At 38.1% G+C, this 15,332-nt stretch overlaps 1 pseudogene; it reads right to left on the bottom strand.

Annotated features, from left to right (window-relative positions):
• Positions 1–7,462: 7,462 nt before the first annotated feature.
• On the bottom strand, positions 7,463–10,166 carry LOC103085789 (protein lin-28 homolog A pseudogene; annotated as a pseudogene).
• Positions 10,167–15,332: the final 5,166 nt, after the last annotated feature.

Here is a 15,332-nt window from a genome sequence, read left to right as displayed (position 1 = left end):
ATGGCACTGCAGCAGATACCAGAAGGAGGGGAAAAGGAGGAGCCCCAAAAATATCTGAGGTAAGAGTTTTAAAAGGAGTAGAAACAATGAAAGCAAAAGTCCGGATGTGGGAATGTGTTTGCTGTTTTGGGGAGCAGTCGGAAAGTCAGTGTATTTTGAGCAGATTAATGCAAAGAGGGTAATGGTGGCAGACAGGATGAGAGGGGCGGTGGAGATGAGAATGCAAACCATCTTGTAGACCAATATCCAGACTTCTTTTTTTTCCCATCGAATGAGGTACAAAGTTAATGGAGAGATTTAATTTGGGAAGTGATTGAATTTACGGTATTTAAAAAATTTTTGAATAGGTAATACATTTAGGTGGTTTATGGATAAAGATGACATAGAACGGTTTTACACTACAAATTCTTGCTCTCATCCCTGTCTCCATTCACATGATTTACCTGCATTTTCAGAACCATTTTTGTTAGCTCTTATATAAGTTTATCTTCAGACAAATAAAAGGATTTACAAATATATTTATATCACTACTGCCTCACTTTTTACACCAACGTTTGTCTACTTTATTTACCATGTTTCTTCTTGCCTATTTTCATTTAACTGTGTATTCTGGAGAGTTCTCTATTAATAAATAGAGATTACCATCTTTTGTCATTTTTATACAGCTGCATAACTATTCCATTGTATGGATATACCACTTTAATTAGCATTGACCTATTTCTGTCTAGTTGTTTCCAATTTTTGCTATTGTAACAATGTTGCAGAAAAACTACTTAATTTTATATTGATACATGTGCAGTAGTATTCAAATGAATACATACTCAGAGCTGAGGTTGCTCTGTGAGGTTATAGGTGTATACTTTTGATGAAGATTGCTAGATCCCTTTTTGAACTTTCATCATCTCTACTCTCATTAGCTATCACATTAGATATAATTTGAATTTATCTTTTTGAGAATTATTGAGCATTGTTTCATATACCTATAGGACAATTGTGTTTCTTTTTCTTTTCCTGTTAAATGTCTATTTCTTTCCTTTGCTTATGTTTAAAATTAGGTTGCTGGTTCTTTTTTCTTTTTAACTTCAGCAGCCTTTAAGATATTAGGAAGAATAGGCTTTAGTTTGTTTTATTTGTTACAAATATTTTTCCAGTTTATCTTTTTGTTTTAATTTGCCTTTATTCTTACCTTAATTCTTTGTTTTTTGCTTTAATTATTAATAATAAAATGAGTGACAAACTTTCTAAAGACAGTTTTGGCTGCTGTGTGTTGTGTAGATTACAAATGGGTATAGATGAAAACAAGGAGGCAAGTTAGTAAGCTATTGCAGTAATACAGGGGAGAAATAATGGTGGCTCAAATTAGCGTGACAGCAGTAAAAAGAGTTGGAAGTTATCAGATCTGGGGTGTACTTTAAAGGTAGAGCCAGCAGAAATTGTTAATGGATATGGGCTGTGAGAAGGGGAAAAGAAGATTTGAGGATGAAGACAGTGTTTCTAATCTGAGCAGCTACAAGATGGATTTGTCGTTGACTGATTCCATGGAAGATACAGGTTTAGGATGAAATTTCCAAAGGTGAGCAGACAATTGGATAATCAAGGGAGAGCTATGGGCTGGAGATAGAAATTTAGGAGCTGCCAGTATATAAATGATGTTTAAAATCATAAGACGGAATAAGATCTCACAGGGAATGAATGTAGAGGAATAGGAACTGAGCCCTGAGGAAATGAGGAAACACTAACAGAAGAAAATGAAAAGAGATAGCCCTTGTATATAGAGGAGAACGAGAGGGCTGAGGTCCCAAAAGCCAAGCGAAGAAATATTTCAAGGAATGAATAAGCATCCTTACAAAATGATGCTTATATGCTGAGTGAAAGGGAGGACCAAGAACTGTCTATGTAATTTAGCAATGTGAATGGTGTGACTTTCATAAGATTTATTTTGGTAGAGTAATAAGATGAAGGAAGAGTAAGGATATAGTCAATTTTAAAAAAGCACAGATACTATAGCATATGGTATGTGTTGGGCTGTACCCCGCAGGTCTGCAAGCCCTGTAATTGCCCAGCCACAAGACCAAAGAAAGAACCCCGTGTCAGCGACCAAGACATCAAGGGTTTATCAGATAGGGGACCATACATGTCTGAAGCAAGGTCCTGGAGTGACACCCCAACCTGCCACCTTGCACGGCAGATGACAGGCAAGACACGGCAGAAGTCTTCCTTCTCTACTGGGGAGGTTGTGGAGATGAGGTTACCAGTTTAGGGGGAAATGACATCAGGTTGGCTCTTCAGTTGCCAGGGAAACCAGCAGAGGGGCACATCCCTCACAGCCCCCTGGCATTAACAACCATCTTGGGGCAGATGTTTCCCCTTTGATAAACTACCATAGTGGAGCCATTCTGATCTAAAGATTAGGACAGTCACTGATTGGGGCAGCGGAGGTGAGGTAGGGGAGGGGCATGAAGCACATAGGCAATTACTGATTAAGCTCTATGATTCAGAGGTCCATCATATGGTAATTCTGTTTTTAGTTTTTTGATAAACCTCCATACTGTTTTCCACAGTGGCTGCACCAATTTACATTCCCATCAACAGTGTAGGAGGGTTCTCTTTTCTCAACATCCTCACCAACATTTATCTGTGTTATATATCCAAAAAATAAAAATAAAAAAATTCAAAACGATATGTGAACCCTAATGTTCATAACAGCATTATTTACAATTGCCAAGATATGGAAGCAACTTCAGTGTCCATCAACATGAATAGATAAAGAAGATGTGGTGTGTACACACACACACACACACACACACACACACACACACACACACACACACACAGTGGAATACTACTCAGCCATAAAAAGGAATTAAAATTTGCAATTTGCAGTAACATGGATGGGCTTGGGTGGTGTTATGCTAAGTGAAGTAAGTTAGATGGAGAAAGAAAACATTATATGATGTCACTTATATGCAGAATCTTAAAAATACAACAAACTAATGAATATAACAAAGAAGCAGCCAACTTACAGATACAGAGAGCAAACTAGTGGTCACCCGTGGGGAGAAGAAAGTGAGGAGGGGTAATATAGGGGTAGGGGATTAAGGAGAACAAACTATTATGTATAAAATAAGCTATGAGGATATATTGTACAATACAGGGGATATAGCCAATATATTATAATAACTATAAATGGAGTATAACTTATTTATTCAAAAAATAGAAGAGGGGAGGTCAGTCATATGAATAAGTCTAGGAGAAGAAAGGACTGGTGCAGCAGGGAATATACAGAGAACAAGAGAACAACCATCCTGAGTGGCCTGATAATACAGTATTCTAATTGGAATGATGCAGTAGAGAGCACAATTAAATGTTATAGAAGAAGAGAAACATGTTGGTATTATGTCCTTGAGTTAATGAGATAACATTTGGTCTATCCCAAAGTATACTGTTTGGTGTTCAATAGTAACATGCAGTCAAAGGGTTCTATTTGCTCCAGCCTTACTCACCTGTCTACAGATAAGTGTAGAATAAAAAGAAAATTAAATTGAACCAGTACTTCAGCATTTCCAGGCAATTATGAGTGATAGCGAGGTTTGTGTTATAGTTGAGGCTAGATATGAGATGGTAGACTGTGGGATTCAAACTGGCCAAGGATGAAGTTAGGACATGAAAGGGTGAAGAACAATGGAAATGTGCTAGAATAACAGCTTATAGGTTCTAGGGTAGAATAGCAATTGTTGAAACTGGGAAATTAATGAGAAGACCTTGAAAGATAGAGGGTGATGTTTGGAAACTAGAATGTCTGAAATGGAGGTAACGAGGAAAATGTATTAACTGGTTGAAAAAAGAAAAACAACTATTAAATAATATCACAGTGTGCTATGGGATAGAGAACACTCATTTAAAGAGAGAAATTTAAGGATCTTAGAACCAGGATTTTGGAAGGATTATCTTTTTGACTATTAAAATGGTTCAAGAGCAAAGGCAGGAGAGAGGAACAGTATACCAGGTACCAAAATCTCCACGGGATGAATGGAGATTTTGCATTAGTCAGTAAATGATAACATAATGTTTCCCTTTTAATTTGCTTTACATAGCTTCAGTTTTATATCTAGAACATCATACTTACCATTAGTATTCAATAATACTTTAAAAAGTATATAAATCATCTAACACTAAAAAATAGTCCCAAGAACTTTAAATCTGTATTTACTTTCTTCTTTGAAACTCCTATTTGTTTGTTTCTTTGTTTTCAGAAAATAGCGTGCTTGCTTTAACAAATTTGGATAATAGAGCATGGTACTAATTACTATTTTTATTCCTACTCTGTTTATCTTCCATCTCAGACTTCAGCAATACATTTATTTCCTCAAAGTAATTGCCTAGGGGAACCACTGATTCTTATATATTATGTAATCTAGTACCCTTATTTTATAAGTGGCAGAGCTGAGACCCATAAAAAGTGTTGCTTGTTTAAGGACATTTGTCTAGTTAGTGTCAATTCCCAGTTGGGTCGGGATACCAAGATTAATGCCCTGATTTCTGGTCTAAACTGACTTTATGTAATGGTGTGGGAGTAGGTCTGATGAGGTTGCTCTAAAGATACAGCCAAATACATCACATAGACTCTAGGATTTGGTTTTGACCTGCCCAATCTACTCTGCCATTAGAAAAAAGAAAAATTCTAACAAATTATAACTTGTTTCAATTCTGAAAAGGGGATGAGCTATAAACTTTTTACACTCTCAACTTTGGGAGACATATATATATATATATATATATATATACATACACATATATTATTTTTTTCGGTACCAATAAGTCTTTATTCATTGTATTTTCCCAAGGAAAAGAAGGGGAAGGGAAAAGGGTCAGCATGTGTGTTACAAAATGATAGCAAATGGGAAAGGAAGTACCTGGCACAGCAAAATCAACCAATAAACACTGCACAGATGGGGTCGCCAAATCCCAAGGGGGCTCAGTCTCCTGCAGTTCAGTAATGAGGGGAAGGGATGAAGAACAGGTACATGCTTTTCTCTCCCCCCCCTCCCTCCCCATAAATTCAAGATTTCACACAAAGCTTTGGTTTCTAGCAGTAAACATGGAGTTAATTTGCCCGTCTCCTATTAAATCTCGTGGCCCCTTTGACGTAAGTTTCTTGCACCTGCATAAAAGTTCCTGAGTGACTTGGCTATATATTCATCTTTCCTTTCGTGGTCTCCCAACCCCACTTTCTACATGGAAGGCCACCTCGTTGCTCCTCTCTACCCTAGGATTAGAGATTAAAGTAGGTTTTAATCCATCCAAAGACAGCAGTCTGTTTGACATGAATCAAATCAAGGAATGGTCATGACTTGGGAACAAGGGATGGAGAATTCTTAGCTTCTTCAGGATTTTTGCACAAATCATTTAATCACAGACACCCCACAAATTAAACGTATAGGTGTATGGACTATTTTGGGGGGGCATGAAGGGGGAAAGAAGAGGGGGTAGGAATACAGTTTTTAGGACAGAAGATCTTGTTCAAAATAGGAAACAGGGGAAGGGGGGGAACACAAAAGAAAGTGTGGTTCAAGACCTCCCACTTCATAAAGTGGGGGCCCCCAATCTTATGTTTCAGATCTTTTCGGCTGGTGCAGACCTTTTGTCAAAGATGCTTTGGCTATTTTTCTCAATATAAAAAGTTTGTAAACAATAAAATCCCAAAAGAACATGGAGAAGACCAACACATTATATTTACACAAACTAGGCCACCTAGCAACCACCAGATCAGCTACTTGTGAAGTCCTACAAAGCCCAGACAAATACAATAACTAGAGGGGGGCAGCAATTGGGAGAGACAAGAACCCAGGATCAGACACACATCACCCAATGCGTTCTATTGCATTTGCCCCGTTACAACACAGTGAGGTAGGTTTGCAGTGATCTCACAGCAAGTAAATGAAACCCCCTTTTCTCCTTTAGCTACCATGACACTAATTACTGCGGCAGCAGGGCAGGACACTGGCTCTGGGAACCACAAAGAAGCCATCACTGATGGTCTCTCTGGAAACCAAGGAGGAAAAGCCCAGAATTGTTAAAGATTAAGGATCTTATCCTTGTTTCATATATCCATCCCTGGGCAGCTCAAGACGGGTACAGAGGCGTCATTTTTAAAACCTGTCCTTACCAACTCACAGTTTTTACAAAAACACTTACAATACACCCTGTTGTGTGTGTTAGGCCTAGCCCAATCCAGTGAAGGATGGACCTGGTATGTAAAGCGAGTCCTGTGCCCTGGGATTAGAGGCCCGGAACAGGAATCCTTTATCACACATACGGATGATCTCTGCCTAACCTTGGCTTCCCCTCTCTGCACCTTTTACCTGGCCCAGCCTCTCCTAACCTCTCAGTACCACCTTTTCCTGTTCAGACCAATTTCCAATCTTTCAGTAGAAGGAGACCATGCCATGGGGCAACCCAGTTAAAACCTAGTCTCCCATGAAACATAGAAGATGGAGGGATTTCAAGAGGACACTATGGCAGAAAAGCCAGCTCTAGTTGGCAAAAATGAGGTAGTTCAATAGGCTATACACTCCAAAGAGTTGTTCTCTCTGGTGATACAGCAACAAAAAGTATTCCTGCTATGCAGACCTGGAGCTGCTGCCGACTTATCCCTGAGATTGCTCATGTACCTGAGAACACAGTGCAGGAATGAGGGCCTTAGATTAAAATACACAAAAATACAAAACCAGAATATTTATATTATGAAAAAAAAGTTAAAATGCACAAGATACATCATTTGCACACAGCTAGTGCATTTGGCATCCTGGAGAAAGTGGGACCCAAGGTACAGTTATCCAAGGGAGCAAATAAATAAAATTGTATTGGCCCGGAATGGGGTGGGAGTGAGCTTAGAAGCAGCAGGTCTGCAGCTGTTCCCTCAACCCCCCTTTTGCCTATCATCACAACCCATTGCTTGGGACAGTTCTCAGCACTCTGTCCCAGGAGGGGGTTATGAGGAGACAGGATGCGGAAAACCCTGTCTTACCCCTGAGATATTTCCTCCCACAGAATGTAGTGGCTTGTGGGTTTGGGCCCATCAATCTGGTCTCACGCTTAATCTTTTCACTCTGGCATGGGAAATATTATTCCATATCCTTCTTGAAGAGTAAAACAACTTCCCTATCCAGGCCACTTTCAAAAGCTGGAGATTCTAGGGGTGGAGACTCAGATAAAGCATGCAGGAAGGGTTACCCCCAAAGCCCTCACGTGCATTTGGATAGAGCATGATTGGAGTTTCTTTGCCTCACCCCTTCCCTCCACCAAGAGGGAAGAGGGGGTGACGCTGTAGACCCCGGCCTGAGATATATGGCAATGCCAGCTGCCCCCTACCCGCCCTGTCCCCCCTTTCTCCACTCTGCCGATTGATGCCTGTTCCTCAAAACTTTCTGATCACACACGGAAAACCCCCATCCACTGTGGCTCAATTCTGGGCCTCTGGGAGCATGGTAGGGCTATGGATCTCTTCTTCCTCCTCCCGAAAGTAGGCTGGCTTTCCCTGGGAGCTGGGAGCTTGCTGGGCCTTCAGTGGACGCGAAGCTACCATATGGTTGATGCTCTGGCAGAAGTGGCACTTCTTGGGCTGGGGTAGCCGTTTGCATTCCTTGGCATGATGGCCTAGACCTCCACAGTTGTAGCACCTATCTCCCTTTGATCTGCGTTTCTGCATGTTCTTCCATTTGGGCCGCCTCTCACTCCCAATGCAGGACACCCCACCAGGGCCGGTGACTCGAATAGATTCCAGGCCCTTGGCAGACTTCTTAAAGGTGAACTCTACGGCCTCACCCTCCTTCAGGCTCCGGAAGCCTTCCATGTGCAGCCTACTCTGGTGCACAAAGACATCCATTGGCGGCGAGGGCGGCGAGAGAGACCCCGGACAGGAAGCCGAATCCCATGCGCACGTTGAACCACTTAACAGATGCCGGCTCCGCGCAGCAGCTGCGGCTCCTCGGCCGCCCCGGCCGCGTCCTCCTGCACCTCCTCCGGCCACCTGCAAACTGCTGGTTTGACACAGAGCTCACGGTAGTGGGCTGAGCCCGCGGCCCTGGGCCCCAGGTCGGCTGGCTGCTGGCCCCAGAGAAGTCTGGAGGCAAAGGGCTATATTTTTAAAATACCCACAAAAGTACTCATGCTGGCATCCAGATTTTATACACACTGACTGCCATTTGCTTTAATCAAGCAGTGGCCTCCATTATGTCAGTCTTGGCTGTCATGAAGCAGGAAAAGGAATACTGCCTCATCAGACCCTAGAGAAATTCTATAATGGAACTTAACTCACTAAATGATGGCTAATAATTATATCACATAGGTGAGACAATCCACTTGAAAATAAGCTTAGTATAAAGCAATGTGAGTATCGAATAGAAACATTTTCATTCCCTATTCAAAAGTATCTTGTTTTAAAATGTACCTAATATCTTATGTCTTATCTTCATGTCATATGCAGGTAGACAAAATCTGGTCTATACTAAGAAAGTAAGGTTAAGAATATTTTTCAAATTCTAATTTAAGGAAGAAAAGCCAAAACTAAAAATGACAGAGTTTAGTAAAGAAAGAGGTCCACATTCTGAGATATATGTTGTTTAGAATTTCCAGTATTGTCAATTACATGTAAGTACTTTTTTTAAAATTTATTTTATTTTTGGCTGCGTTGGGTCTTCGTTGCTGCACACAGGCTTTATCTATTTGCAGCGAGCGGGAGCTACTCTTCGTCGTGATGTGTGAGCTTCTCATTGTGGTGGCTTCTCTTGTTGCGGAGCACGGGCTCTAGGCAAGCAGGCTTCAGTAGTTGTGGCACACGAGCTTAGTTGCTCCACAGCATGTGGGATCTCCCCGGACCAGGGCTCAAACCGTGTCCACTGCTTTGGCAGGCGGATTCTTAACCACTGCGCCATCAGGGAAGCCCTATGTGTAAGTGCTGAATGAACAAAGCTGCTCAACTCCTTAGCAAAAACATATAATTTATCACGAAAATGCTTACACACACAAACACACACACAGACATACAAAGAGAAGCCTCTCAAAATTTTAGGCATCAGAGAGAAGAAAGCCATAGTGATTTTTTCCACTTGAGATTAAAAGCATTTATCATTTGCACTATACATTTAGCAATTTATCTTTCTTTTATATCTCATGTTCTCAAATCAATCATAGGATCAAGAATTATTCTTAGAATCTGTACTCCCACAACAGTGAGTAGGGTGCCCTGTACAATGACAGCTCCTAATGACTGTTACACCTTAACAAGACAAACTATTGTCTAATTAGGAAAGGAGGGAATCAGAAATGATAAGAGTAACACTGGAAAGCCCCAGAATGATCATTACTCTTGAATTTCCTAATATTAAAGTAGATGTATTCATATTTAGAGAAAAAGGTCATTTGAAAATAGACTGAGTAAAAAAGAAAGCGTAGTTCTTTAGTTCTATACAATAACAAAATCTTACTCTAAAATTCCCTTTTCAAAATATGAGTTCTTGAAGACAAAAAAAAAAAAAAAAGAAACAGTCTAGAAATGTTTTCAGTTACATTGTCCTAAAACACAGTCAAATGTTTATTTTGCCTATTATTCTTATTTCTTTACGTTCCCTGTGTAGACTCTTGAGGTGAATAGGAGTGATCTGTTTCTATTACCTTTAAAAATGAGGGAAAAAAAGTGGTAAATAAGGATACAGAGAAGAGTCCTTGGTCTTTTCTCTGTCACGCTGTCCACAAATAGCTGAGGGAGGTGACGGAAGAGAGAGGTCAAGACACTGAGACAGACCTGGGTCCACCTCCACCATTTCCTAGTTGAAAAGGAAATTCTTAGAAAGTTGTTAGCCCTGCACCTCAAACATAGTAAGGATACAATGAGGTCATCTGTTAATATTTTATCACTTCTGACACAATGTATAAAATACCCTATTTTTTGATAATTGTATGAGAATATATCAGGAGGGTTTTGCTTCTTATTGATAGCATGATAGACTTTTATAGAACTTTCACAGATACTCTTTTGAAACCACTTCAAACTCTGGAATCACTACTTTTTCACAGCTTCTCCCTTCTCCTCCAGTCCCAACTCCCTCAACTAACGTCACAGCCAGGACTGTATCAGGATGGCTCTGTAGCCATCGGCCATCTGCCATCTAGAACAGCCTTCCAGGACTCTCCATTCCATTAACTATCTTTAAAACTCAGCTAAAAATATTCTCTTCTTCCTTGCCTTATATATGTTAACTCCTCCCTGCCAGGGATTTTAACTTTGTAACGTAATGATTTTTTAGCCTTAATTTTTTCTAATATCAATATAAATATTCAATTTAATTCACCCCATAGATGATGATACATTAAATACAGGTATAACAAATTAGCCTTAGTTCATGATGTCAATGACTTTTTTAAAACAAACATTACATCATGAAATAATGCAATCAGTGCTTTTAGATAGCTGAAAAAAATCGCAAACTACAAAAGATGTGAAATTAAGACATTTCATTAAAGAATGTACTGAGAAAGAGATGTGGAACTAAGTATAATTTTGAAGTTAAATTGGGGAGGAAAGTCACTAAGGTAGCCAGATACCTGACAACCACTTATAAAGAATCGGCTCTGTTCAAGTCACTGTGTTAAAAACTAGAGGTTTGAAGACTCCAAGTGTATAATAGTACACATAAATGTAATATGAGGTGTAATTTTCAAGAAGAATAAAGTTGGAGGTCTCACACTTCCTGATTTCAAAACTTAACTACAAAGCTACATTAAAACAGTGTGGTACTGGTATAAAGGCAAGCATACAGACTTTTGGAATAAAATAGAGAGCCTAGTAATAAGCCCTCACATATATGGTCAAATGATTTTCAACAAGGGTGCCAAGATCATTTAATGTGGAAAGGATAGTGCTTTCAACAAGTAGTGTTGGGAAAACTGGGTGTTTACATGCAAAAGAGTAAAGCTGGGCCATTACTTTATACCACTTGCAAAAATTCAGTCAAAAGGGATCAAAGATCTGAAGAGTTAAAACTATAAACTTTAGAAACAAACAAAGGGGAAAAGCTTCATGACATTGGATTTGGCAATGATTTCTTTGATATGAAACCAGAAACAGACAACTAAAGAAAACTTATTGGAGTTAAAAATTAAAACCTTCTCTGTGTTAAAGGGCACTATCATAAAGTGAAAAGGCAACCTACAGAATGGGAGAAAATATTTGCAAATCATATCTGGTGAGGGATTAATATCCAGAATATATAAAGAACTCTTTATAATTCAACATCAGTAATAACAACCAATGCAAATTAAAAAATGGCAAATAGACATTTATCGAAAGAAGATATACTAATGGTCAGTAAGAACACAAAGACCCTCAGCATCATTAATCATAAAGGAAATGCAAATCAAAAACAATACCACTCCACACCTATTTAGATGGCTATTTTTTTTTTTTTTTTTAAAGGCATTAAAGAACAAACAAAAAAAGCAAAACAGAAAATAGCAAGTCTTGGTTAGGATGTGGAGAAATTGGAATCCTTATGCATTCCAGGTGGAAATGTAAAATGCTGTAGCCACTGTGAAAAATGTTTTGGAAGTCCCTCAAAAAATTAAACATAGGATTGTCAGATGATCCAGCAATTTTACTTCTGGGTACATACCCCAAAGAACTGAAAACAGGGACTTGAACAGATATTTATACCACGTGTTCATAGCAGTATTATTCACAATAGTTGAAAGAAGGAAACAACCTAAGTGTCCATAAACAGATGAATGGGTAAGCAAAATGTGATATATACATACAATGGAATATTATTCAGCATTAAAAAAGGAAGAAAATTCTGACACATGCTACAACATGGTTGAAACTTAAAGACATGATGCTAAGTAAAATAAGCCAAACAAAAGAAGACAAATATTGTATGATTCCACTTACATGAGATACTCTGAAATAATAGCAAATATACATATTGGTCTCTGCTCCCAGTTCCTGGTACAGAGATCCTAAAAACCATGCAATTTCCTGAGCAATAAGAGCACTAGGATCATCTTTTGTTTTAATATTTGGTCTTTGACTCTAGTTCTTGACATGGAGCTCCCAAATCCCTTTGAATTTCCTGGGTGATAGGAGTGTCTTCTGTTCTACTGAGGTGACTCTAGGTTGGCTCCTGTACAGTGGGTTGTCACCAGAAAGACAAAGCCATGATTAGAAATTTGGAATTTTCAGGCCCTCCCTGTTCCACAGAGAGGGGAGAGGGTCTGGAAATGGAGTTAATGATCCATTATGCCTTCTTGGTGAAGCCTACATAAAAATCCCCAAAGTGTGGGGTTTGGAGAGCTTCAGGATGGCTGAACACATGGAAGTTCTGGGAGAGTGCTACACCCAGAGAGGCCATGGAAGTTCATGCCCCGTCCCAAATACCTTACTCTGTGCATCTTCTCCACCTGGATGTTCACCTGTATCCTTTATCAAATCCTTTAAAAAACTGGTAAATTTAAGTGTTTCCCTGAGTTCCGTGAGCCACTCTAGCAAATTAATTGAATCTGTACAGGGGTCGTGGAAAGTCAGCTTTACGGCTAATAGATCAGAAACAAAGGTGAAAACTTGGACTTGCTATTGGCATCTATTAGTGGGATGGGAGCAGTCTTGGAGGACTGAATCCTTAACTTGTGGGATCAGATAGTGTCAGAATTGAGTTAAATTGTAGGATACCCAGCTGGTGTTGCAGAGAATCACGTAGTGGGGGAAAACCCATGCCTAGTGTTAGAAGCGCTGTGAGTTTGGTCATAGTGTGAGAGTAAAGGAGAAACACAAGAGTACTGTAGGTTTTTCCTACTCAGGGATCTAGAGTAGTCAAATTCATAGAGGTAGAAAGTAGAATGGTGGTTGTCGGGGCTGCGGTGGTTGCAGGGGGCGAAGGAGAGTTCTTGTTTCATGGGTACAGTTTGGAAAGGTGAAAAAGGCAGATGGTGGTGATGATCGCCAATAATGTAAATGTACCTTACACTACCAAACTGTGCACTTGAAAATGATAAAATAGTAAATTTTATGTTATGTGCATTTTACCACACTAAAAAAATGATTTTCAAACGCACAGAATAGATACAATTGAGAAATTTACATAAAAAATACACATGTATGTTATAAGTAATCAGAGAAGTGCAAATTAAAGTAGTGAGATTTTAATTCACCCATCAGATTGTATGTATACACAGACACACACGCACGAATGAACTTGTTGGACGTAAATTTTCTTTTTGTTCAAGGGAGTCCTGCCTTTGAAAGTGCAATATACATTTACTGTTAACATTAAAACCATTGATAACCCCACAATGTAATTCTTCTAGCCTAGAAAGCATTTGTTCATAAAGAGCCATAAACAAAGACTTTCATTATGGGATTGTTTTGCAATAGGAATTAAAAAAAAAAATCCTAGTTTCCCTAATCATTTTACTGAACAAATGAATAGTAGTAAATCTGTATTATGAAATACTTATATTGTGGTTAAAACAAAAGCTATATACTTATACACATGCATATGTAGGAAATGGAGGTATTTTCCAGACATATTGTTAAGTGATAAAAGAAGCTGCTAAAAAATGGATAGAATAAAATATTGTATTAAAAAATACCCAAACCCAAAACACATCTCACTAAAACATATATTTCCCATTTTGTTTGTAAATTTTTGTAAAAAAATTCATTAAAGTTGTGGTTGGAAAATTTAACACTGTACTGATACTGTTGGAAATCAAATAAGGAATTAAATATTCCAATCTTCTGTACTTTAACAAAGTAAACAATCTTTATTATCTTTGTACATATAATACAAAACTATGCATACATATAATTTTATGTAACATATAGTGTTTATAATATCAGTAGCTTCCTATTACTTTTGTTGATATCTTTTTTCATTATTATTTTTTTTATTGGGGTATAGTTGCTTTACAATGTTCTGTTTCTGCTGTACAGCAAAGTGAATCAGCTATACGTATACATATATCCCCTCTTTTTTGGATTTCCTTCCCATTTAGCTCACCACAGAGCACTGAGTAGAGTTCCCTGTGCTATACAGTAGGTTCTCATTAGTTATCTGTTTTATACATAGTAGTGTATATATGACAATCCCAATCTCCCAATTCATCCCACCCCTCGTTTCCCCCCTTGGTGTCCATATATTTGTTCTCTACATCTGTGTCTCTATTTCTGCTTTGCATATAGGTTCATCTATACCATTTTTGTAGATTCCACATATATGCGATAATATACGATATTTGTTTTCCTCTTTAGTTGCTATATCTTAAAGTACTTCTCTGTTTTTGAGATTTGTATTTGACAAACTCTGGAGTGCTAGAATAAATATGTTAGTATCATTGTATATTTTGAAATATTTTCACAAGAAAAATTCTGAGGGCTAGGAACACTGATTAAAAGCTATAAATGTTTTGTTGAATAATATTCCAGTGGTATTCAAGTAATTTACTCCAAATGTATCGTGTGAGCATATTGCCTATTGCCTTCAAACCAACTTAGCCAATATTGGGTATTATTATTAACTTTTTTTTCTGACTTGGAAATCATAAATAGTATTCATTGCTGTTTAATTTGCAGTATTTTTCCAATTCAAAGGTGAAAAAATATCCAATATTGTGGTCTTCCAAATATATATTCTCTTCTGGGATTTTTTCCTTTGCTTATTTTTCAAGGAGGTCTTACTATCATAGTTATCAAGTTATAGGAATATAATATAGATATCCCTAATTTACTATTATAGTGTCAATTTTCCATTGACTCTGCTTTTTTGCTTTTTTAAAATTTTATTAATATTGCTATTATTATACAGTAATATTAATATCATTATTACTATCATTTTCAGAAAAGCTATCCTCTTTGTCCCCCATTATTAAATAAAACATAATACTGAGCCATGCACAAATTATAACAACAGAGCTTTATCTACTTGTACAAAGTATAGACATCTGTTTAACTTGCAGCCAAATCAAGAACTGAAATACTACCAAAATCTGAAGCCTCCTACTTCCCCTTTCAGTTAGTTCTTGTTATTTGTTACACTATAAATTAATTTTATACACACAATTCTTTTGACATTTTATAATCTTTGAATTATCTTTTCTCACCTCGAATTTTAGAAAGATGCAATGGCCTCCAATATCAGACAAATACTCAAATTTACTTTATACTGATTCTCACTGTATGATTTTGGGTGCTAGTCAACTTGAACATACAGACTCTTGGGAATGTAGCAAAAGTAGTCAAAACTCTACTTAAAATATCAATTTATTAAGTGACTATGTACATG

Source organism: Lipotes vexillifer, unplaced genomic scaffold, assembly GCF_000442215.2.
Source record: "Lipotes vexillifer unplaced genomic scaffold, Lipotes_vexillifer_v1.1 scaffold506, whole genome shotgun sequence".
Classification (NCBI taxonomy): Eukaryota; Metazoa; Chordata; class Mammalia; order Artiodactyla; family Lipotidae; genus Lipotes; species Lipotes vexillifer.
This window is presented reverse-complemented; position numbering and strand designations above follow the sequence as displayed.